Here is a 27,091-nt window from a genome sequence, read left to right as displayed (position 1 = left end):
TGAAACGTCGGTAAAAACCGGCATGCCCTAGAAAACTCCTAACTCCTCTAACATTGGTGGGATGTGAAAGTTTAGCAATTACATCTACTTTAGCTCTATCCACTTCAATTCCTTCTTTTGAAATTTTATGTTCAAGAACGATACCTTCTTTAACCATGAAATGGCATTTCTCCCAATTAAGTACTAGATTTGATTGTTCGCATCTAATAAGCATTCGTTCCAGATTAACTAGACATGATTCAAATGTATCACCGAAGACTGAAAAGTCATCCATGAAAACTTCCATGCATTCTTCTATCATGTCATGAAAAATCGCCATCATACACCTTTGAAAGGTTGCAGGGGCGTTACAAAGTCCAAATGCCATGCGTTTGTAAGCAAAAGTACCATAAGGGCACGTGAATGTGGTTTTTTCTTGATCTTCGGGTGCTATTGGAATTTGAAAATATCCGGAAAATCCATCTAGAAAACAATAGTAACTATTTTCGGCTAATCTTTCCAACATTTGATCAATGAAAGGTAAGGGAAAGTGATCTTTTCTGGTGGCGTCATTTAATTTTCTATAATCAATACACACACGCCATCCTGTTACAGTTCTAGTAGGAATAAGCTCATTTTTTTCATTTGTAATGACAGTCATGCCACCCTTCTTAGGCACGCATTGAACTGGGCTTACCCATGGACTATCAGAGATTGGATAAATTAGACCTGCGTCTAGCAGTTTAATAATTTCTTTTTTAACTACATCTTGCATATTAGGATTTAGTCTTCGTTGGCGTTGCACATACGTTTTATGACCTTCTTCCATAAGGATTTTATGTGTGCAATACGAAGGACTTATTCCTTTAATATCATGAATCTTCCATGCAATGGCTGGTTTATGAGCTTTCAACACAGAAATGAGTTGTGATTTCTCATTTTCAGTAAGAGAAGACGATATTATTACAGGTAATTCAGATTCACCATGTAAATAAGCGTATTCCAAATGGTTTGGAAGTGGCTTTAACTCTAATTTCGGAGGTTCTTCTATCGATGATTTGTATCGATATCTGTCTTCTTCTTTTAGCATTTGAATTTCTTCTGTTGTTGGTTCATATCCATTAGCTATAAGTGTAGCTAACATTTCAGCTTCATCAATTGGTTCATTACCTTCTCCTAAAGAACATTCTCCTGTTCCTTGTAATTCTGAAAATTCTTCTAACAATTCTGCATGTGCATCTATATTTTGAATATAATAACATGTATCATCTGCAGATTGTGGTTGTTGCATTGCTCTATCAACTGAAAAGGTAACACTCTCGTCTATACTTAGGGTCAATTTCTTACCGAACACGTCTATCATTGCTTTAGCCGTGTTTAAAAATGGTCTTCCTAATATGAGAGGAACTTGAGAATCTTCTTCCATGTTCAGAACAACAAAATCTACTGGAAATACTAAAGTACCAACTTTAACTAGCATGTTCTCCATTATCCCTCTAGGATATTTTATTGATCTATCGGCTAGTTGTATGCTTATTCTAGTTGGTTTCAATTCTCCAAGGTCTAGTTTAGCGTATAGTGAATACGGCATTAAATTTATACTAGCACCTAAATCTGCTAATGCTTCTATTGAACTAAGACTACCCAGAAAACATGGAATTGTGAAACTTCCTGGATCAGATAGTTTTTCTGGTATCTTAATCAATAGCACTGCTGAACAATTAGCATTCATAGTAACAGCCGAGAGTTCTTCCATTTTCTTTCTATTTGAGATTAGATCTTTCAAGAATTTAGCGTATCTAGGCATTCCTGAAATCATATCAATGAAAGGAAGATTTACATTTATCTGTTTAAACATATCCAAGAATTTGGATTGCTCGGCTTCAAGTTTCTCTTTCTTCATTTTACTCGGGTAAGGAAGTGGTGGTTGGTATGGTTTAACATAAGGTTTATCCTTAACTGTGTTATCATCATTAACCTTTTCAACTACCGGTTCTTTTTCCTTATCTTGATCAGGTTGTGGTTCTTGTGGAGTAGGAATAGTTTCATCAGAATTTACAGGTATTTCCGGTGGTTTAAGTGTTGTACCACTTCTTGTGGTAATGGCTTTAGCTGTTTCATTCCGGGGGTTAGCATTTGTATCACTAGGTAGACTTCCCGGTTTTCTTTCACCTATTAACCTTGCTAGGTTACTTACTTCTTGTTCCAGATTTTGAATAGAAGCTTGTTGATTTCTAAATGCTTGAGCATTTTGTTCATTGGTTTGTTTCTGAGAGGTGAAAAACTGCGTTTGAGTTTCAACTAGCTTCGTCATCATATCTTCTAAATTCGGCTTTTTATCATCGGTTTGTTGTGGTGGTTTGTTTTGAAAATTCGGTCTTTGCTGATTGTAATTATTATTGGATACTTGTTGATTGCTAGGACCTTGTTGGTTGTTGTATGGAATATTTCGGTTATAATTCTGGTTTTGATTGTAAATCGGTCTTGGCGGTTGATAATTATTCTGATAATTATTTCCAGGCCTTTGGTTTATGTATGAAATATTCTCTCTTTGTTCCATTGTTAATTCAATACTGAGACAATCTTTTGTCAAATGTGGTCCTCCACACTGCTCACAACTAATTCGTATTGAGTGAATATCTTTAGTCATCTTTTCCATTCGTCTCTCCACAGCATCTATCTTTGCGGAAATGGAATCTAAGTCATGGCTAGAATCGGCTCTAGCTGCTTTAGATGATCTAATGATATCTTTTTCTTGGTGCCACTCATGTGAGTGGGAAGCAGTGTTATCAATAATTTTGTAAGCATCAGTTTCGGTTTTCTTCATAATAGAACCACCAGCTGCTATATCTATGTCTTTCCTTGTAGTGATGTCGCATCCTTGGTAGAATATTTATACTATTTGACAGGTGTCTAAACCATGTTGCGGACATCCTCTTAACAACTTTCCATATCTTGTCCATGCCTCATATAGAGTTTCATTTGGCTTCTGTGTAAACGTAACAATTTCTGCTTGAAGTCTTACGGCTTTAGATGCAGGAAAGAATTGTTTAAGAAATTTGTCAACTAAAACATCCCATGTATCAATCGCCCCTTCAGGTAACGATTCCAACCAATCTTTGGCTTCTCCCTTTAAAGTCCAGGGAAATAACATGAGATATATCTGTTCATCCTCCACTTCTCGGATTTTAAATAGTGTGCAGATCCTATTAAAGGTACGTAGATGTTCATTTGGATCTTCCTTCGGCGCACCACTAAATTGGCATTGATTAGTCACCATGTGTAGAATTTGTCCTTTGATTTCATAATCTGGCGCATTAATGTCTGGATGAGTAATTGCGTGACCTTGGCCAGTGCGTTTAGCTCTCATTCGGTCTTCCATACTTAAAGGTTTCAGATTCTCCATAATTGAATTTGTTGAATCGGAATCACTAGAGGATTCTGATTTAATGGTTCGTTCCTCAACAATCTCTGTTTGAATGATTGGTGGTTCCGGGGGAAAGTTTAGTGGTTCAAGATCTACGAACCGTTCCTGAATATTCTCCGGATTCTCAATTGTGAGGTCGGGTTCAAAAAATGGATTATCGGAAATTTGAACTGAAGTACTTGGTCGACTGGATGACGATTCTAAAGAGAAATCAACGGCGGTTATATTTGCTAAATGTCTTAATCTAGTTACAGGTTGTGAACGTACAAAAGGTGGTGAACGTCTTGCTCGGTGCATTCACTGAATATCCTATTAGTTTTAAAAAGGAAAGAAAAATTATAATAAGTTATCCAATCAATAGACTTTTCTGATTTTGCCCACGTTTCGAATAGCCAAAAGATGCAGCAGAGGGGCAGGATTCGTTTGGTCTCAATATAATTGAGGACTGTTTGGCTCCAATAACCCGGTCCACGTACAAATCCAACTATTACTACGAACCAGAAAATTTTGATGTCTATCAATTTAACCACTTAAAATAAATTTTCGTAATTTTAAGAAATTTAGATAAGGAGTAGAACAAAAATCTATGTCCTAAAACTAGAATAACGAGAAATAAGAAAGAAAAAGAGTTCGTCGGAAAAATGTCGAAAAAGAAAAATGGTTGAAAAATAAAAGGTGACGGAAAAATTAAAGAAACTTATAAAACTTAAAAGTACTTGACTAACCTAACCTTATTACTACAACTAACTTAAAATTATAATCGCAAATTGAGATTACTAATTGGAATGATAATTGATACATAGTAAAAGGTGTCTAAAAATATTAAAGCTTACAGGAAAAACTAAATCCCAAATGGAATTAACTTAAAAAGAAACTAAAACTTAAAAAGGCGTCGCAAAATTCTAAAGCACTTAAATCTTAGTCTAAAAAAAAAAACTTAAGGAATTCTACGGCAAAGCCTAAAAATCTAGAAGTAAAAATAATTATGGCAAAAACTTATGAATTAAAACTAAATATGAGCTAAAAATACAAATATTACGCTAAAACGATTAAAAAGGAAAAAATATAAAAATATATAAAAAGTTGTAAAAAGTACAATTTTTATAAAAAAATATTATTTTTATATTATTTATTTTATAAAACTATTAATTTTACAATTTAAATAAACTAATTAAACTAAATATACAAATTAATTAATATCTAAAATTAATTAATATAATAACTAAACCTAATTAGGGTTTAATATTAATAATAATTAATAATATTCCGTAATTAATGCTGTCGGCAGGTTCAGTAGGGCGTGTCAGATGGGCTCATGCGATCGCATGAGTCCTCAGTTGCCCAGCCATGCGATCGCATGGGCTAGGGTTTCGGGCCACAGAGTGGGCTGCTACAGTACAGGCCGAATTAATAAATTAAATTTTTTTTTTTTTCTGTTTTTGCTGTAAAATATAAAATATATTTATAAATTAAATAAAACTTAAATTTTTACAAACTAAAAAATAGAAATAAAGAAACTTTATAAAACTTAAATATTTACCAAACTCTTAAAAAAATATTTATATTTTTGTTTTTCTTTTAATATTTTTGAATATTTAAAACGTATTTTTACAAAAGCGTACTAAAAATAAAAATCTTTTTTTTTTTATATTAGCGTTGCGCTTCCGGCTTTTAAGCTAGAATGATGTTCCCCGGCAGCGGCGCCAAAAATACTTGATGTTTTAGCAGAGTAGTATATAAAATAGCTTATATTTTTACAGAAAATACTATTAAATACGATACAATTTTACACAAGATATTTATTTATTTATAGAATGGATATACTTAAACCTTGCTACAACACTTATAGGCAGTGTACCTAATCGTACAGTAGTGTAGTTTTTAGTAAGTCCGGTTCGTTCCACGGGGAATCTTTTTAAACAAAGCTTAACGCTATATTAGTTTACTTTTATAAAAATACAAATATATATATAAGTAATATTATTATTATAAATGGGGGGTTTTTACCGTTTAATGACCGGTTTGTCGATTTTAAAACTTTAGTCGCAGTTAAAACCAAATGTAAAATATTAAAAATAAATACAAGGAAATTAAATATGAAATAAAAGAATTATGCTTATTTAAACTTCCGTAATCATGATGTTTGACGTGTTGATTTTAGTTTTATGCCCATGGGTTAATTGTCCTTTGTCCTGGATTATTTAATATGTCCGTCTGGTTTTTGTCCATAACAGTCCATCAGTCATAAATATAAAGTGCGAGTGTCCTCGTCAAATTATCCTTACACCCGAAGTTAAATATTCCAACTAATTGGGGACTTAAACTGTAACAAGATTTTAATACTTTGTTTAATAATTACACCAGAATGTCGACTGAGTGTAACCCAAGATTTTAATATTTTGTTATCAATTATACCAAGTGTCCTTGTACATAATTTCACCCCTGTTTTAATTATTCTAGTGGCTATTAATCCATTCCCGTGTCCGGTTAAATGAACGATTATTCGTACATATAAATACCCCGCCCATCGTGTCCGATTGAGTGTATATGGTAATTTATAGGGACGCCCAATTGTAAATCTTTATATTAACATTAACAAACTATCATTTAGTTAAACAAATATAAAGCCCATTAATAGCCCATAGTCTAATTTCCACAAGTGTCATTCTTTTGTCCAAACCCCAATTATGATACAAAGCCCAATTACCCAATTTTAGTAATTAGCCCAACATCATGATTACTTCGGATTAAATAAGCATAATAATAACTTAGCTACGAGACATTAATGTAAAAAGGTTGAACATAACTTACAATGATTAAAAATAGCGTAGCGTTACACGGACAGAATTTCGACTTACACCCTTACAATATTCGCTAACATACCCTTATTATTAGAATTATAATTAAAATTAAAATTAAAATATAAATATAAATATAAATATATCGTATGAATGGAGAAAAGAGAAAGATAGATGGATTTGTGGTGCACCAAAGCTCGATTTTTATAGGCGTGTGGGCTGGAACTGGGGCTCATGCGATCGCATGGATTTATGCCTTCCAGGCCATGCGATCGCATGGCCAGCTGGGGAGGCTCATATTTGGTTGTTTTCTTCTGCCGACGGTTTTATAAATAATATAATATATTAAATAATTATAAGAATTATTTAAATATTATATTATATTTATGTGCATAGTTGACTTGTAATTTTTAGTCCGTTGCGTCGAGCGTTGAGAGTTGACTCATGTTCCGGTTCCGGATTTTCGAACGTCCTTGCGTATAATTTAATATCTTGTACTTTGCGTTTTGAATCTTGTACTCTTGTAATTTCGAGACGTTTCTTATCAATAATTGGAACCTCTTTGATTGTATTTTGTACTTTTGAGCTTTTTGGTCGTTTGCGTCTTCAATTCGTCGAATCTGTCTTTTGTCTTCACCTTTTATTATTTAAACGAATATCACTTGTAAATAGAACAATTGCAACTAAAAGCTTGTCTTTCTTGAGGAATAATGCTATGAAATATATGTTCGTTTTTAGCATTATCAATCGCTCCAAATCCATATGGATGAACACGTCATTCATTGATTTCATTGCGAGGTTTTTGACCTCTATATGATACGTTTTGTAAACATTGCATTCTTTTGAAAAGGCATACCATAAATGAATATTTAAATCTAAGGTTTTCGACATCTGATGATTTCTACATATAGACAATCACCGTAAATAATAGTTTACAATAATACTTCCGTTGACAATGCAGTCGAAATAGATACATGATGATGGTTTTGTGAATGCAACATTTTCTTGAATAAAGCATGCAAGACTCCATGCACATAGCTTGTATAACATATAAGCAAACAGCAGAAGACTTCTAGGGAACCTGAGAATAAACACACTAACAAGTGTCAACACAAAGGTTGGTGAGTTCATAGTTTTAGTGTTTCGCATAATCTGTATATAAAAGTAGATCACAAGATTTCAGTTGTTTCATCCAGAAACGTTTATCAAATTATTCTACAAGATTGAGCACCCTGGTAACTAAGCTTTAACGTCTATCTAATAAGTACCCATGTGTTTAACATGCAACCAACATGTACGATACACTCAAATAGCATACGTCTGTTTTATAGTTCAGGCTAGGGTTTCTATACCTGGAACAGACAGGGATGTCAAGACCTATGGATCCATATACTACTACTCGCGCCCACCAGTTCTTATAACTGGCAGTTACTAGTTACCAAAGCTAACGGATTTTCGGTTCAAACTCAGTGTAGAATTTAGTATGTACTTGTATCCATTGCGTTTAAAATAAAGTGCATGTATTCTCAGCCCAAAAATGTATTGCAAAAGCAATTAAAAAGGGATCAATGAAACTCACCTTAGCAGCATATAAAGTCGTTCACCAAAACGTGACCGAAACTCGAATTACCAAATAACCGTAGATCTCAACCTAGAGAACATATGTTGGTCAATAAATGTCTATCAAGCTAGGCCAGGTCATAGTGTATCATAATCCTAATGCTCGATATCGACATACAAAAGTTATCAAAAGTTATTTCAAAAAAATCAATCTGACTCAATACAATAGTTGAATAATCATGGTAATCGAATCATTTTAACATTTCTCATAGTTTCCTAATTTTTGTAAAATTAAACTATAGTTTTTATAAGGCATTAAAATATGATAAAACAATCAGTTTTGACAATTGTTCAACAAAACGAGATGTGCCTTATATAATAATTCATTTACTCGGTTGGTAATATTTAAAAATCCATTTTATAAAACTCGTAAACAAGTTGTTTAAATCTTAATTGCAAATTCAAAAGAAATTTCAATTAACGTCAATCATAATTCAGTTGATCATATCTTTTAATCCGTTCATCGAAACTATTTGATATCTAAATGAAAAGTCATTGATTTTTCGCCAGCTTTCCAAAAACATGCATATCATATACCTTTCTCCAGAAATATATATATTTAATTTGTGATTCATTATAAACTGTTTAACGACGAAATTTAGCATAAAAGCATGTATAAACATATATTCGAGCACTATACAGGGATACACAATTAATATATAAAAGATAAAATATGAGTGCTTACGTATCAATATTGAGATTCAATATTGTAGGAAAGTACGTAGACGTAACAGAGATGATTAACACTAGGTTTGTCTTGCCAATAATACCCACGACATTACCCATAACCTCCATAGCTATATCCCACAGTTTCCTTAGCTTTGACTCACTCGATAACCATTTTTGAAATCGTTTGGACATAACCTTGTCGTAATATTTTATGTATATTATTATTTTTGTATCGTAAAAATAATAATACTAATACTATTAATAATAAGATTAATAATAATAATCTTAATATTAATAATATATATATATATATATATATATATATATATATATATATATATATATATATTTAGAGAGAGTCGAGAGATAGGTATATGAATGAATCAGAAACAGAAATCGCGAATTTATAGATGTGGCCAGCAAAAGGGTGTCATGCGATCGCATGGCTTCCCAAGCCATTTCCCATGCGATCGCATGGGAAGGTATGACAACTCTCAAATGTTTTTGTCCTACGCTTGTCGACATATTTATTAATTATATTTATAATATATAATTTATATAATTAATTATATATTATATTAAATTCACGTGCATAGTTGACTTGTAATTTTTGTTCCGATAAGTCGTACGTCTTCACGCGACTTATGTCCCGGTTCCGGTTTTTCGAGTGTCCCTTCGTACGCTGAGAAAACTTGCATTTTACGTTTCGTGACACGTACATTTGTCAAAATATAGCCTTAAATTATCCATAAACTATATCACTCAAAGTGTATCTTAAACTTTCGAGTGTTTTGGTCATTTACTTCTATAAATTATTGTCTCGTAGTATATACATATACATATATACATTTTCATTTTAAAATAGTGTTTTACTGTAGCAAAGTTACTGTAGCAAATAGTTATTTTCGAAAACACTGTAGCTTTTCGGGTACTGTAGCAATTCGAAAATACTGTAGCAAATTAGTGTTTTCCTGGTTCATCTAAAACGTTTTAGTTAACTTATCTAAATATCAATCGAATCAATAATCGAATGTTACTATCGTTTACTAAATAACGTGAAATCATATATATTCAAATAGATATATAAACCAATAAGTTTAATGTACGGTATCATGTAATTAAAACTTTGTTACGTTTTCAAGTTATAGTATATATATGTATCTATTTACATATAATGGTTCGCGAATCGTTGAGAACAACCGAAGGGTACTTGAATAGTTCAAAATTTTTGAGATTCGGTTTTTCAGACTTTGCTTATCGTGTCGGAAACGTTAAATCATTTAAAGATAAAGTTTAAATTTGGTCAAAAATTTCCGAGTTGTCACAGTACCTACCCGTTAAAGAAATTTCGTCCCGAAATTTGAGTGAGGTCGTCATGGCTAACAATAAAAATGTTTTCATGACGAATATGAGTTGGTAAATAGAATTTTATCACCATTGAATAATACGGATAAAACAATCCGATTACTCAAAGCGTATGAGAGAAGTTATCGTAATATAGTGAAATGGAGAATAGAGATTCGTCTTATCTCTTGATGTAGTAACGATTGATTTCCGGAATTTAAGGAATAGAAAATCTTCATAATTTAAATTAGATTTGATTCTTCGAAATTTAAGGAAATTGGGATTTCCTTTGATTAAATGCGTAATCTGCCTCGATTGCTATGTCTGATATTTTGCTATAAATTGACCTCTTCCGTTTCATTTATTTTCACCACTCCTATAATCTTCTTTCTTATTTCATACTTACAAAAGATTTGTGAAAATGCTTCATCCAGTTCTGATTCTTGATATTTTCTTGGCTATCATATCATTCATTCTTCTTTTTCATCTGCCACCAGAGGAGGTTATTTTCTTCTACTATTACCTTGGGGTTATATTGTTTTTCATTCTCCCGTGTCTTTATATTGCTATACGCATTGATATACACGGTTTGTAATTTCGGGGTTGTTTTTGGGCTTTATATTTTTCATTATATTTCGGAGCTTCATGCTTTCATTTTTTTTTCTTCCCGACTTTAAGTCAAGCGAATAATGGTCCAGAATTCGTAGGTATGAATTTCAGAATGAACATAATTAATGTTCTAAGAAAGAAACGGTAATGGCACAATCTGACTTGTCAAATTACCAGAATACCTCGAAAAAGACCGAATCATCAAGAAAAATATTTTCTTGATATGTTTAGAGGTTAAATAGAATGAAAGAGTTATGTAACATGGTTCATGATGAGGGTATGATCTGTGAACCTTTATCACGTTCCATTAAAAACTCAGCATGACTTACTGTAATATAATCACGTTGATCAAATGTCATTATATTATACTAACTCATGCTTCAATTCCCAACACTACTTCAAAAACATCCATTTTTCGAAATTTTCAGAAATTAGAAACTAAAATAGTTTCTTTTATGATGTAACACAGATAGCGTGAAGAGATAAATAATTTCGGATGATAATAGTTATGAAGATATCTTCAGAAATATAGAAGATATTTATAATGAAAGATATGATAATATCTTAGAATTTCTAATATCGAAGGATAATGAAGAAGATTTGTTCGTAACGGATTTTGAGTCAGGAGTAAGGTATTCATTAATGACTTCAGCAGATATTGAATCATTTGTATTCTTTGAAGGCAGGTTTATTCTTTGTGATTTGTCCACAGCCTCCTTCATGGTCTGCTCAATCCGTTTTCAGTTCCAAACCTTCTCTTTTTCTCAGCTTTACCACCATACTATTCTTTATCATCAAACTTTCGACTGTTGAGGTCGTTTACAGTTTTTGCTGCTTCATCAGCATTTTTCCAAAATTCGGAGGACTAGTTTCACAGTTTGGGGTGTTTTTCAGAAACTTCACATTCGAAGTAAGTAAGTCTAGGAGATAGACATTATATGTATATATATATATAACTGTTGGCGTAGAATTGCTGCGAAATTCGAAATACTGATTGCTAATTCCCGGTAGTTGGTATGGCAATTACCGTTACAAGATGTGGATGAGTACATGATAGGGTTTCAATGAACAATTATAATGGTTTTTCGGAGAGACTTTAAGTTACAGATTAATGAATTTACTGGTACATTTACTGTTAATGTGGTGGAACATGAAAGGTTCCCCAGTAACAAAAACGTATATGCCAAAGTTACAAGTCTGAAAGGTCGTCGTTGACAGGTTGAACGGTTGATAATACTGGATACTTTTGAAAAGGAATTGCAAGGTTATTTTCGGTAAAAACAATGCTAATGGATCTTGCACAGATTTAAACTTAAAGTATAGCTTTGAAAGATGTAGAGATCTAAGAATGATGTCACCGGTTCAGAGTTATGACTTGAATTCTGATCCGTCAATATCAGAATATGTAATTGAATTTGTATGAAAACGATTGTGTATCATTGTGAGCATTGTTAATAATTTTTTTGAATCAAAGTTGAAGAATGTACAATATAACATATTAATTGCGAACTTATATATTTTTCGGGTATTACCTACCCGTTAAAGATTTCATAATTAATACTTTGTACAAAAGAATTTTTATTACTGTCTTTATGAAAATATATGTATGTATATTTTCTTCAGATGTAACACAGATTTAATGAGTTAATATCATATTAAGATCATTTAATTTTCGGCTTGACTTAGAAATGATTAATCTCTAAAACATTAAAGATTACATAATCTTTGCGGAGTATTTCGCTAATGTAATCGATATTACATTATTTATTCTCATTCCTCGGTGAAGGATGTTGATGCTCGTGGAATTTTTGTGAACCTTACAAGGCACAGATGATGTTTTCTGGAAAGTTTCGAGTACATCGAAAATGAAAATGTAAAATCAATTATGTAATTGAATAATACACTTGATTTATTATGAAATGGAATTCATTAAGTTGAAACAGAGATTATAGTTAACAATGGTTAAGTTGTTAAGGAAGGATGTACATCATTGCATATTAGTAATATGAACTAACCGAGTAGTACCTACCAGTTAAGATTCACATTGAATAGCTTAGTATGAAAAGATTTATTTTGATTTCAAAATTCATATATATAAAATATACATAAAATTTCTTCAGGGGAAATGAGTTAATACTTCATCGGTTATTGTTGCTGGTATTTCTTGGTAACTATGATGCGTATGACGTTGATGTTCAATGTACATATTGTGATGTTGAGGCTTGCGGTGCGGATGTTGTTGGTGGTGGTAATGGTACTGTTGGTGTTGTTGTCGGTGGTACTGTTGATGCCGGTGATTCTGCTGGTGCTTGTAACCTTTGCACCATATTCTCCAAAGCCACTACCCGAGCGCGAAGCTCGTTGACTTCTTCTACTACACCGGGATGATTGGCGGTTCAGACGAGCGGATGAATAAGATCCAGAATTTGAGAGAGTATATGATCATGACGAGATATTCTGGAGATGAGGGAGAAAATGGTATTACGAACAGGTTCGCCGGTAAGTGCTTCAGGTTCTTCGCCAAAAGGGCAATGTGGTGGATGGAAGGGATCGCCTTCTTCTTGTCTCCAATGATTAAGTAAGCTACGAACCCATCCATAATTCATCCAGAATAGGTGATGGCTGATTGGTTGATCCATTCCGATTACACTGTCTTCGGAATTCAGGTGAATATCCATATCGGAATAGCTGTCGGAGTTTAAGGGATTTGAACTAGATGCGGAATTCATCTTACACGGTTTGGATAAAGGATTTTTTTTTTTTTTTTTGATATGAAATGATTTTTGGATATCGGATGATATTCTAATTACATAGAATATCTATATATAATACAAGGGATCCGTAAATTACGGAGGAACTTTCGAAAGCTGTCAAGCAAAGTTTACAGTAACATATACGCTAAGATATTAACTAGCATATACGCTATGATACGAATTTTGTCTATACACTATTCATGCAATCAATGCAGTAAGACGTGTCTAGACTAGGAATAATAAGCAGGTAATTTCCAACAAGAAATGATAAGCAAAACTTTTGACATGCAGACACGGTCGAAGTCCAGACTTACTAATGTATCCTAACAACTATCAGTTAGACACACTCATGCAAGACCTGGTTCACTAGGACCAACGCTCTGAAACCAACTGTGACGATCGCTCCAAATCCATATGGACGAACACGTCATTCATCGATTTCATTGCGAGGTATTTGACCTCTATATGATACGTTTTGTAAACATTGCATTCTTTTGAAAAGGCATACCATAAATGAATATTTAAATCCAAGGTTTTCGACATCTGATGATTTCTACATATAGACAATCATCGTAAATAATAGTTTACAATAATACTTCCGTTGACAATGCAGTCGAAATAGATACATGATGATGGTTTTGTGAATGCAACGTTTTCTTGAATAAAGCAGGCAAGACTCCATGCACATAGCTTGTATAACATATAAGCAAACAGCGGAAGACTTCTAGGGAACCTAAGAATAAACATACTAACAAGTGTCAACACAAAGGTTGGTGAGTTCATAGTTTTAGTGTTTCGCATAATCTGTATATAAAAGTGGATCACAAGATTTCAGTTGTTTCATCCAGAAACGTTTATCAAATTATTCTACAAGATTGAGCACCCTGGTAACTAAGCTTTACCGTCTATCTAATAAGTACCCATGTGTTTAGCATGCAACCAACATGTACGATACACTCAAATAGCATACGTCTGTTTTATAGTTCAGGCTAGGGTTTCTATACCTGGAACAGATGGGGATGTCAAGCCCTATGGATCCATATACTACTACTCGCGCCCACCAGTTCTTATAACTGGCAGTTACTAGTTACCAAAGCTAAGAGATTTTCGGTTCAAACTCAGTGTATAATTTAGTATGTACTTGTATCCATTGCGTTTAAAATAAAGTGCATGTATTCTCAGCCCAAAAATGTATTGCAAAAGCAATTAAAAAGGGATCAATGAAACTCACCTTAGCAGCATATAAAGTCGTTCACCAAAACGCGACCGAAACTCGGATTACCAAATAACCGTAGATCTCAACCTAGAGAACATATGTTGGTCAATAAATGTCTATCAAGCTAGGTCAGGTCATAGTGTATCACAATCCTAATGCTCGAGATCGACATACAAAAGTTATCAAAAGTTATTTCAAAAAAATCAATCTGACTCAATACAATAGTTGAATAATCATGGTAATCGAATCATTTTAACATTTCTCATAATTTCCCAATTTTTGTAAAATTAAACTATAGTTTTTATAAGGCTTTAAAATATGATAAAACAATCAGTTTTGACAATTGTTCAACAAAACGAGACGTGCCTTATATAAGAATTCATTTACTCGGTTGGTAATATTTAAAAATTCATTTTATCAAACTCGTAAACAAGTTGTTTAAATCTTAATTGCAAATTCAAAAGAAATTTCAATTAACGTCAATCATAATTCAGTTGATCATATCTTTTAATCCGTTCATCGAAACTATTTGATATCTAAATGAAAAGTCATTGATTTTTTGCCAGCTTTTCAAAAACATGCATATCATATACCTTTTTCCAGTAATATATGTATTTAATTCATGATTCATTATAAACTGTTTAACGACGAAATTTAGCATACAAGCATGTATAAACATATATTCGAGCACTAGACATGGATACACAATTAATATATAAAAGATAAAATATGAGTGCTTACGTATTAATATTGAGATTCAATATTGTAGGAAAGTACGTAGACGTAACGGAGATGATTAACACTAGGTTTGTCTTGCCAATAATACCCACGACATTACCTATAACCTCCATAGCTATATCCCATAGTTTCCTTAGCTTTGACTCATTCGATAACCATTTTTGAAATCGTTTGGACATAACCTTGTCGTAATATTTTATGTATATTATTATTTTTGTATCGTAAAAATAATAATACTAATACTATTAATAATAAGATTAATAATAATAATAATAATAATAATAATAATAATAATAATAATAATAATAATAATAATAATAATATATATTTAGAGAGAGTCGAGAGATAGATATATGAATGAATCAGAAACAGAAATCGCGAATTTATAGATGTGGCCAGCAAAAGGGTGCCATGCGATCGCATGGCTTCCCAAGCCATTTCCCATGCGATCGCATGGGAAGGTATGACAGCTCACAAATGTTTTTGTCCTACGCTTGTCGACATATTTATTAATTATATTTATAATATATAATTTATATAATTAATTATATATTATATTAAATTCACGTGCATAGTTGACTTGTAATTTTTGTTCCGATAAGTCGTACGTCATCACGCGACTTATGTCCCGGTTCCGATTTTTTGAGTGTCCCTTCGTACGCTGAGAAAACTTGCATTTTACGTTTCGTGACACGTACATTTGTCAAAATATAGCCTTAAATTATCCATAAACTATATCACTCAAAGTGTATCTTAAACTTTCGAGTGTTTTGGTCATTTACTTCTATACATTATTGTCTCGTAGTATATACATATACATCTATACATATATACATTTTCATTTTAAAATAGTGTTTTACTGTAGCAAAGTTACTGTAGCAAATAGTGATTTTCGAAAACACTGTAGCTTTTCGGGTACTGTAGCAATTCGAAAATACTGTAGCAAATTAGTGTTTTACTGGTTCATCTAAAACATTTTAGTTAACTTATCTAAATATCAATCGAATCAATAATCGAATGTTACTATCGTTTACTAAATAACTTGAAATCATATATATTCAAATAGATATATAAACCAATAAGTTTAATGTATGGTATCATGCAATTAAAACTTTGTTACGTTTTCAAGTTATAGTATATATATGTATCTATTTACATATAATGGTTCGCGAATCGTTGAGAACAACCGAAGGGTACTTGAATAGTTCAAAAATTTTGAGATTCGGTTTTTCAAACTTTGCTTATCTTGTCGGAAACGTTAAATCATTTAAAGATAAAGTTTAAATTTGGTCAAAAATTTCCGAGTTGTCACATCCGTATATTCTTTTGTCCGATGTTTTGAAAGGGATGAAACGATATTGAGATAGTACATAATTCAGAATAGATGAGTGTATATGGTGCACAAATAGAGTCTATGCTAAAGTTTTAAACAAAAATGTAAATGACTATAAGTAGTTGTTTTATCATAAGCATTCTAAAGTATTTGATATATTTACTGAATTGCATATATGAAAATAAATTATCACTGGAACTTCAAAAAACTAATTCACTTTGACTAATTATATGGTGAATTCGAAGTCTTAAATTGACGCGTCCAAACACCTACCCAATTCGTTTTCAGAGAAAATATTATGATATATAGTGCACCATGTACACTCTTGATATACCCATATGGCTTATTAGCATAAAGTGATGGTAAAGAATGCATCATATACTGATATTGGAGGTGCAAAAGTCTGCAATGGATTAAACAAAAAAAGAACAAACCTTGTTCAATTGTTGGGAAGAATCTGCTTCTGTTCGTATTCATCCTGTAGTTGCTTTGCCGGCAACTGCAGCAAGGCATGGCGGCCAACCAACAGCCACCGGCTCTCTTTCATTTGCTATTGGAATACTAGCCGGGGTAGGATAGTGTGCCAAATGATAAGGTAGGGTGTATCCCTTCTCCTGTTGGCCATTAACATAATCTGGGTGATTGTTTAACATCAAATCGACCAACATAAAAGACGATGCCTACGACAATCGCCAAATCGCTGATTTCTTACATTCTCAAATAGGTACATCAATTATTTCATCACGCCATATCACCAATCTTTGAATCCTTATACCGTTATGCGACCAATAATCATCAACGTTATATATATCTGCAAATTTAGTCGAACAATTCGCGATAAATTGTTTATAAAAACAAAATCAAATTAAATGCAGTACAAAATTAGCCTAAGAATTTGTTACCCATAAATGATTCCTAATCTAACAGCAAAGCTGAAGACTATCACTTTAAATCCGATAGTTTTTATAGACCTCAAAATCTGAGTTAATTGCGCGTTGCGGCGGGGATAGTCGGTTTAGCACGATTTGAGCATAAGCGGGTACGATAATGGGGTAAAAGTGATTTTTAATATGTTCAATTACTGTGACAATGACAATAATGACGTTCAAATCGACTGGTTAAACCTCTAAAAAATCTGGAACTTTAGATTGTAAGTGAAGGCTACTTACACTGGTAGCGATTGTTAACATTCTTGGATATCCGCTTGAAATAGTCGTGTGTTCCTGATGTTCCAGATAGTTACAGCTCTGCTTTGACTGGGGTATGTTAAAATATATGGTTAGTAGAATCATGATGGTATTGTTCATGGTTTTGTATATATCTGTGAAACGGGTGCTTACACTTATTTTCTTTTACCCACTAGGCACTGGAAGCTATTATGACTGCCTTCGAGTTCAAAGTTTTGTCGGTTGATCATTCCATAGTGTTAGTTGCATGACCTGATAGTTGTAGGAGAAAAGGAAAAGGAAAATTGGTTATTTTTTGTTTTTGTGTATACTACTGTATTATATATAGTGTGACTCACTTTAGGTTGATTATGTCGATAGATCTTCTCAGATTTTGGTCTTCGTTAGAGCTTGTGCTTTCTTGTACTTCTCCAACATCTTGGACACCTCCAATGTAATCTGTTTTACATTTATGTTGACAGATATGTGAATGTCTGATAGGATAAAGTGTATAAGTTAGGTAAGCTGGTGGTAGAAAATAAGGGTGTACCCAAAACAAACAACCACTTTGCATATAGCATATTGATATAAAGTGGGAACTGGGAAGCATATGAAGCAAAACCTTAAATGATAAATAGGTAAACATATGACTGTATAATTACATATACAGATATATAAGTTGAAAATCACTTTTATGATATATTGTTTTATGAGATTTTTTATATTTTAAAATAAAAATTTTAATAAAAAAGAATGGTTATCACATTAAGCATGTAACAGTCTGGAGCAAAGATAAAATGTCATAGCTTTGTAATCACAAACATGTAATGTTATATATAGATCAATAAAACTGGTAGTCACATAAATGTTGCCTATATGAGCATAGAAAATAATGAGACCGACCTCAAAGTAGACTTGAGAGTCGTTTTTGGCGTTTTTACAAAAATGGTAAAAGTTTCCCGCTGATGACTTGAAATTTCAACTAACTAACCTGGGCTGATCCAATTCATACCATAAGCTTAAAATGACATTTTAAATGTGTTGGTGACTTCCGTTTCTGAAAATTAGGCACACGGATCAAAATTACTACGTATGACTCAAACGGGTTATAAATTTCCTTTTTTAACCAAAATATATGCCCATAGCTAATTTTCAAGACACCAAAACTTTCATACTCATCTAATTTGACATATGGGACGTGTCTAGATTGACCGTTACCTGAATTGACCCAGTTTTACCTAAACGGGTCAATTGTCCAAATAGTCAAAACTAAGACGTTTCAATATCTGCAAGTGTTTCCTTTCACTAATAACAATAAATCAGTGAGTTAACGAACAATGTAAGTGATATTTAGTGCAAATGATGTTGACATCAAATCTTAAACTCAGTTCAAATATAAATAACAGCAAACTCATATCCAATTCAACGCTTAAACTTTAGCTTTTACTGAATTGATATATAATTTTTTTCGCAATCACCAAATAGTGTTGTTTATTTGAAAGTTTGACTAATCTTATACAATATCCATTTGATTCGCATTTATCAAATATGCAACAGGTTGCCTAGAGACATATGTTGATATCAGTATCGCAAATATAAGTGTGTAACTTAGAAGAAAAACATCATTAACCATAAACCACTCAACAACCACAAAATAATACATATTGAAAAAACCACAAAAGCAAGCAAAAAATTAAACAAAACATTAACCTGAAAGGACATACCAGTGCGCATACAATATGTCTTCTCTGCCCATATCTATTAAACATCAACGTAACACTACTGTTTTTATGTCTTCTCTGTCGATACCTATTATACATCCTATTAGTTAAGGCTATTGATTACGTTTTCGTTACCTATTTAAGACATACAAAACCAAATAAATATAGAAGACAACAAAAAATCAGAAGAAGCAATAATAATACAAAACAAATGGACAAAAACAATAACAACTAAATAGATTACCTTAAAGAAAAGAGAACAGCAGTCGCAAATCGGAAAAGGATATGTAAATTTGCACATAACCTGAAAAAAAAGAGAGAGAAAAAAACAGACCATTAGCAACTGCAAACATAATTAGCAAGATATTCTAACAATTAATCTCATGAATACCATTACACCTTGTTCCTCATTCCCCGATTTTCGCCACTCGCAAGAGATCAACAAATCAGTACATGTCTTTTCTATTCAAATTGTACTAACACCCATTGGCTTCAAATTGTTGCAACAACTTGCCTATTGTATAAAAATGGATATAAAAACTGGAAAAAAATAGATGGGGAACCAAATCAAGATGAAATAGCTACAAAGCTACACTCATCATGGCAAGCTCATCACGACTACTATTATAAATGCTACTTTATATTCATCTTTTTTTCCCCAACACCTTTCAAATGTCAATTGTAAAAAAATGAAAATAATGAATCAGTTAGCACATAAGTCAGAAACAACTAATAAAAAGAAGTAAAGCCGATTACTTGTTTAGCCAAAAAAAGTTGTAAGTTATTTTGGCAACTTCACTAACCTGAAACAACAATGAAAAAAATCAATTCTATTCAAACTTGTTGAAATCACAGCAGATTAATAGATATGCATAATGAATGATAAACAAAACAACAACAACAACAACAACAACAACAGTACCCAATACCACTTGAGTGGTGTATGGGGGAGGTGAGATGTAGACAATCCTTCCCTTATCCGAGAATAAAAACAAGTCATTTCTCCACCCAGAAAAGTAGAGAAAGTCATCCCTCTCTTTATTCGGCGGATAAAGAGATTGCTTCCGAGTGGACCTCCGGCCTTTTTTGATTTATTTATAAAAATAGTAAAAAAAAAAAAAAAAAAAAAAAATAAAAATATATATATATATATATATATATATATGTATATATATATATATTGAGACGCCATGAAAATAATAGAATCAAAATTTCATGGGTTTAAAAGTCTCCCTGAAAATCAATTTAGGCTCTAAGCGGCTAAAAAATAAAAATACTAATACTAGTACTAGTGTTAGTAAAAAATAGTTAAAAGCAATAGTAATAATATTAATACCACAAATAATATTAATAATTAATATTAACACACCCATAATACAATAATAGTAATAATAATAATAATAGTAATAATACTAATAATAATAATAATAATAATAATAATAATAATAATAATAAAAATAATAATAATAAAAGTAATAGTAGTAGTCGTAATAGTACCAGTACTAGTAATACCAAGAGTATTATAGTAGTAGTAACAATAATAAAAATAATACTAATAGTAATAGTAATAATAATAATAATAATAATAATAATAATAATAATAATAATAATAATAATAATAATAAAAATAATAGTAATAATAAAAATAATAATAATAAAAATAATAATAATAATAAAAACTAACAATAATAATATAGAGATAATAATAATAATAAATATAGTAATAATAATAATAAAAAAAGTAATAAAAAGCAAAAAAAAAAAGCAAAAGTAAGAAACCTAATGAGAAATACTATTAAAAATAAAAAATAACATAATAGGACGTAACCCTACTCGACTATTCTAATTCTAGCCCTCCACGCACCCCTATCAGAAGTCATGTCCTCAGTCAGCGAAAGCTCTCTCATGTCGAGCCTAAGTCTATCCATCCACCTACGTGTAGGTCTACCCCTTCTCCTTACGCCATCGACCGTGAGTGCCTCGACTCTCCTTACCGGGGCAATACGAGGTCGCCTCATCACATGCCCAAACCATCGAAGCCGTTCTTCCCTTAGCTTGTCGATGATGCTACAGACTCCAAGGTTTTCCCTAAACACACCATTTGGGATCCTATCTAACATGGTTTTACCACACGTCCACCTAAGCATCCTCATTTCTGCTACTTCCATCCTTCTCTCTTGGGCCTTCGTCATTGGCCAACATTCTGATCCGTACAACATGGCAGGTCTAATAGCTACTTTAAAGAATTTCCCTTTTAATTTGAGTGGGATCTTCTTGTCGCACAAGACCCCTTTCGCCGCTCTCCACTTCAACCAACCTACCTTAATACGATGAGTCACGTCTTCGTCTATCCTCCCCGATTTGTGGAGGACCGAACCTAGATATCTAAACGACTCTTGTGGGTGCAAGATCTGGTCCCCAATGTTGATAATCCCTCCACCATTTAGTTCATCCTCAGTCCTACTGAATTCGCACCTAAGATATTCTGTCTTTTGTCTGCTGATCCGTAACCCATTTTGTTCTAAGGCCTCCCTCCATTGTTCTAGTCTTCTGTTAAGCTCCTCATTTGATTCTGATACAAGCACGATATCATCGGCAAAAATCAGACACCAAGGGATGTTCTCTTGTATTCCTCGAGACAGCTCGTCGAGAATCAAAGCGAAAAGGAAAGGACTAAGGGCCGATCCCTGGTGCAAGCCTACTTCTATCGGGAAATACTCTGTGTTTCCCACAGGCGTCCTGACACAGGACTTCGCCCCATCATACATATCCATAATAGCTCTAATATATCTACTTGGGATACCCCTAACATTAAGTGTCTTCCAAATCAGCTTTCGCGGTACGCTATCATAGGCCTTTTCTAAGTCTAAGAAGACCATCTCTAGGCCCTTTTGTTTCTCCCTATACTTCTCCATAACGCTTCTTAAAATATGAATTGCCTCCATCGAAGAGCGCCCTGGCATGAAACCAAATTGGTTTTCTGAAACCGTAGTCTCGCGTCGAAGTCTAGTCTCAATCACTCTCTCCCAAAGCTTCATAGTATGACTAAGTAATTTTATGCCTCTATAATTACCGCAGATTTGGGCATCCCCTTTATTTTTGTAAATAGGGATAATCTCGCTGAGTCTCCATTCCGTAGGCATTTTATAACTTCTAAGCGTCTTATTGAAAAGACACGTCAACCACCTGACACCATCCTCGCCCAGGCACCGCCACGCCTCTATTGGGATCTGGTCTGGTCCTACAGCTTTGTTTCTACCCATCTTTCGTAGTGCCGAACTTACTTCTTCCTTCCTGATTCTCCTACAGAAACTGTTGTTCCGGAATTGTCCTATTCCCAAGTCCTGCGGAACTTCTTGGCGCCCAGGTCCTTCACCCACGAAAAGAGTTGAGAAATACCCTTCCCATCTTTTCCTAATTTCTTCTTCCTTCACTAAGGTTTGACCGGCTTCATCCTTGATAAACTTGATGTTATCTATATCCCTCCTCCTACGCTCCCTAGCTTTTGCAATCCTGTAAATATCATTTGCTCCTTCTTTGGAGTCTAGTTTCCTATACAAGTCTTCATACGCTTTATCTTTTGCACGTGCAACGGCCTTCTTAGCTTCTCTGTTGGCTTCTTTATACCTCTCTTCTGCCCTAGTTCTATCTTCACGTGTCCCGTCCCGGCATGTAATGAGCTCCTTAAACCTCTGTTGCTTAAGTGCGACTTTGGTTTGAACCTCATCACTAATCCACCATGATTCTCTATTAGACTTATGTCCTCTCGATGTCCCTACTGCCACACCTAAGGTTTCCTTGGCAACATCCCTAATAGCAGATGCCATCCTATTCCACATCTGATCTGCGTCCACTTGAGTAACGGTATCCATTCCTGCCTCTACTCTTTCCAACACTGAAGTTTTAAAAGTTTCGGCTTTCCCTTCAATCAGATTCTTCCAAAGGATCCTAGGTTGGACGGGTCTCACTCTTTTAGTAACCCGCCTCTGCAGAACCAAGTCCATGACCAATAATCTGTGTTGGGTGGAACAAGTCCAGGTAGTCAGGGCTCTACAGTCTCTGCAAGCTCTAAGGTCCCCTTTGCGAAGCAGCAAATAGTCAATCTGGGTACTATGTCCCCCACTGTGGAAAGTAGCTAGTTGTGCTTCCGTCTTCCTAAAGGAGGAGTTTGCAACAACCAGTTCGTGGGCAACAGCGAATTCGAGAATAGATCGTCCTTCTTCATTCCGAACTCCGTACCCAAAGCCCCCATGGACACCCGTATATCCGTCCGAGATCGTTCCTATATGACCATTAAGGTCTCCCCCAATAACCAATCGATGGTCGGCGGGGCAACTCCTCACAACTTCATCTAACGCTTCCCAAAAGCGAACTTTTTCATCATCTCCTAAACCAGCATGGGGTGCGTAAGCGCAAATGACCATGTAAGTCTCCTCCTGGATAACTACCCTAACCGACATAATCCTATCGCTACACCTATCCACACCCACAATATTATCCTTATAAAGGGGTCCTATAAGGATCCCTACCCCGTTTCTAGCTACTCTAGAACCCGAGAACCACAACCTGTAGTCGTCCACGTCAACCGCCGCTTCACCCCTCCATCTGGTCTCTTGAACACACAATATGTCCACTTTACTCTTACGTAGCGTATTTACAAGTTCACGGGCTTTGCTAGTCAAAGTTCCTACATTCCAACTACCTACTCTAATCCTAACGCGAGTATCTCTACTCCCTCTAGACCTACCCGCCCCTAAACTAATAGGACATGACCTCAAGTAACCATGCGTATGTGACGAGTTAATCTTACCCTATAAACAGCGCACTAAGTAGAAAAGAGTTGCTAAAGACAAAGTAGAAACAACTAGCAAAAACGCTAACGATAGCAAGAGTGCAAAAAAAAAAAAAAAAAAAAAAAAAAAAAAAACAAATACCGTAATAAGTAGTAACAGGAATAACAGGATTCCTACAGGTTGAAAATCAAAGCTATTTAACACTAACCTTCTAACCAAACGAGGCAGCTAGTTACAAACAAAGGTAAGTAGTACCCTTAACCCGTTAAAAACAAATACAGGGTAAGTGGGGTCTCAAAATTTTTTTTAAAGGAATCTATATTATAAATTATAAATACAGAATAATGCTAAAAAAAAAAAAAAAAAAAAAAAAAAAAAAAAAAAAAAAAAAAAAAACAGTAGGTATATGGGAAAAAATTGTAACTAAAAATAATAAGTAGTTATATGTAATGAAGAATCAAATAGAAGTGTAAACAGCACCGTTAGGTGCAAAAGTATATTGAAATAATGGAAGGAAACTTATGTAAGCTAACTCCTTGTTATATGGATTCAACAACATAGACATATCAATCAAATAAAGGATAAAACCATACCTAATAATCAATCAAACCATAAGCTGCAAGATTTAGCCCTATTTTCGTGTATCAATTGCTTAAAATAAAAAAAAAGAATTATGTAGAATAAACCCTAGCAATGACGTTCATCGCTAAAGTAATTTTGCAGCCACAAACTGAAAATAGAACCCAATAATGAATCAGAAGAAGGGTTAACCTGAAAGATTGCACAATTCGTTCGTTCCGGCACGATTTTTGGGGTAGTCGCTTTGTGAGAGCGGTGGGTTTTGGTGGTGACGACGGCGATGGCAACTGATGGAGATGGTGGCGATGGAGATTATTGATTGAGACCTTGAAGATCTCGTTCTGTTATATGTAGATTGATTCGTTAAAAAAAAAAAAAAAGAAGCCCGCTACAGTATAACAGTGGAATTATGGGTGTTTAGCCGATAAAATTACCCTAATTAGTATATAGGATAATAATGATCTATCCTTGATTATATAGGTAATTGATTATTATTCTTTCATCAATTCATTCATTCGACTGAAGATTTGGCCAGATCCAGATTTAAAAGCACCATCATTATCGTCATCTTCAAACAGTCATATCTGGAATAATAGATTGCTGGAACCGTCGCCGGTGACTGAATCGTGCGTATGAAGACCATTAGAAACCTGTTTCCAAATCATAAATATGAATCGATTGATGGAACAGCGGTTGAAGACAAAAAAAAAAAAAGACAGCCGGTTGAAGAGTCACCGGCATAACAACCACCGTCGTAACCATCACCAAAGGTTTGTAAAATTAGATTTTATATTGTTTCTGGTGCTTATAATCTTGCATCATAACATTAATTTGGGTTTTGAAACCTGTTTGTGGTGTGCTTGAAACATGCTTATATTTTTATATGTTTCATGGTAAAAATAGAATCGATATTTGTCATGAGTTTAATTGTTTAGTCAGAGTATAAAGAAGACGTTAGATATGGTTTCGTGGTCTACATAAATGAATTGGGTAATTTGATTTTAATTTTAGGTTTTTTATTAGGGTTTTTAATTGGGTTGTTTGGTTATTTCATTGGCCTACTCCTTTTGCATCGTTAACTTTGAGCGGATTGAGTTTTCCTTAATACTATTGCTTCTCTGTAGACTATTGCGAATGTAGTATAGTAATCCCACTTGCCAATGAGGCCTTGCTTCATTGGTATCCATGTTTCATGGATTCGAGAGTGATCCAGGTTCGAGTCTAACAACTAACAACTAACCTTGCCTTTCAAAAAAAAAAAAAAAAAAAAAAAAAAGTATAGTAATCCCACTTAAATGAAGATCTTTATCTTAATACTATGTCAGTAAGAAATAGAAGTTGATATGTTTGCAGACATTAAAGTGTTGAAAGGTGATATGCTGCATTATCTTGAATATGAAAACTTTAAGAAATTGTTCCTATCTTTTTTTTTTTTTTTTTTTTAATCATTTCAGCTATATAAAAATGGTTTATTATCTTACTACACATTGAATATCACAATACTCTTCTCAAATGACACTTTTGTTCTTATATATGCATGGATTTTATTTGATTTATGAACAACGTGTTTTTTTTACCTATGATAGCTTTTATCCGTCTTTTCACGATTTTGGCATAAGCATTGCGAAGCAAAAAGGCTCGATTAAAATTGATATGAAGACGATTGTTTGAAGGTCTGACAATTTGTTACTTTAGTTTGTTTGATAGCAACACATGATGGTGAGATATCAAACTATATTTTGCATAAGTGAATACTTCATTTAGATACTCAAATTCTTTAGGGGCACATAATTCTAATTTCTAATAAAAATAAAAATTGCAGACCAATTTATGGAATTACCAAAACAAATGGAGTCTGATAGAACTAACCAATGGGAGATCACAAGTGGGGTCTAATAGAAGTGGTCTGTAACAAAGTCAAAAGAATGCATATACTATCTTTGCAGTGGCCTTTAAAAAAAAAAAATATATATACTATCTTTGCAGAGGTAACGACGTTTGAATGTGTGTCTCATTTTCTGAATTTTTCATAGAAAAACATATATGAGTACAAAAACTTGAGAAACTGTGTAGTGCTTATATCTATATCAAGTAGTTGACCCAACAATTTGATACCCATTAACTTGTGGTCCACTAAATTCATTCCTGATACAGTTTCTTTTATGCTATAACTAAATGAACATGATGAACCAAGATATAATGAGATTGTTTAGTGTGATTTAATAAGGTTGGCAATGGTCAAATATCAGGCAATGGTTGAAAGATAGCTGCACTTGCACATGTTCAGGCAGATAAAATTATAGCATTCAATATCTATACAATGAGCATGACTTGAATACCTTAAAG

General features: G+C 33.4%; 1 long non-coding RNA gene across 15 annotated transcripts; it reads right to left on the bottom strand.

Moving 5' to 3' along the window:
- Window positions 1-7,089: 7,089 nt before the first annotated feature.
- LOC139896308 (uncharacterized) lies at window positions 7,090-25,704 on the bottom strand. Of its 15 annotated transcripts, none has more exons than XR_011776200.1 (12): window positions 25,481-25,704; window positions 24,938-25,395; window positions 20,130-20,176; window positions 19,765-19,887; window positions 19,618-19,677; window positions 19,377-19,461; window positions 18,012-18,111; window positions 17,827-17,925; window positions 17,656-17,742; window positions 16,921-17,297; window positions 14,431-14,502; window positions 13,778-13,932 (listed from the first exon to the last, which is right to left on the bottom strand). It is a non-coding gene; the product is annotated as an uncharacterized lncRNA (long non-coding RNA). The 15 variants fall into 15 exon arrangements; XR_011776197.1 differs by having other exon boundaries at window positions 24,938-25,086; window positions 25,180-25,700; XR_011776206.1 differs by having other exon boundaries at window positions 16,921-17,120; window positions 17,199-17,297; window positions 24,938-25,697.
- Between the last annotated feature and the right edge of the window lie 1,387 nt (window positions 25,705-27,091).

Source organism: Rutidosis leptorrhynchoides, chromosome 3 (genome assembly GCF_046630445.1).
Source record: "Rutidosis leptorrhynchoides isolate AG116_Rl617_1_P2 chromosome 3, CSIRO_AGI_Rlap_v1, whole genome shotgun sequence".
Classification (NCBI taxonomy): Eukaryota; Viridiplantae; Streptophyta; class Magnoliopsida; order Asterales; family Asteraceae; genus Rutidosis; species Rutidosis leptorrhynchoides.
This window is presented reverse-complemented; position numbering and strand designations above follow the sequence as displayed.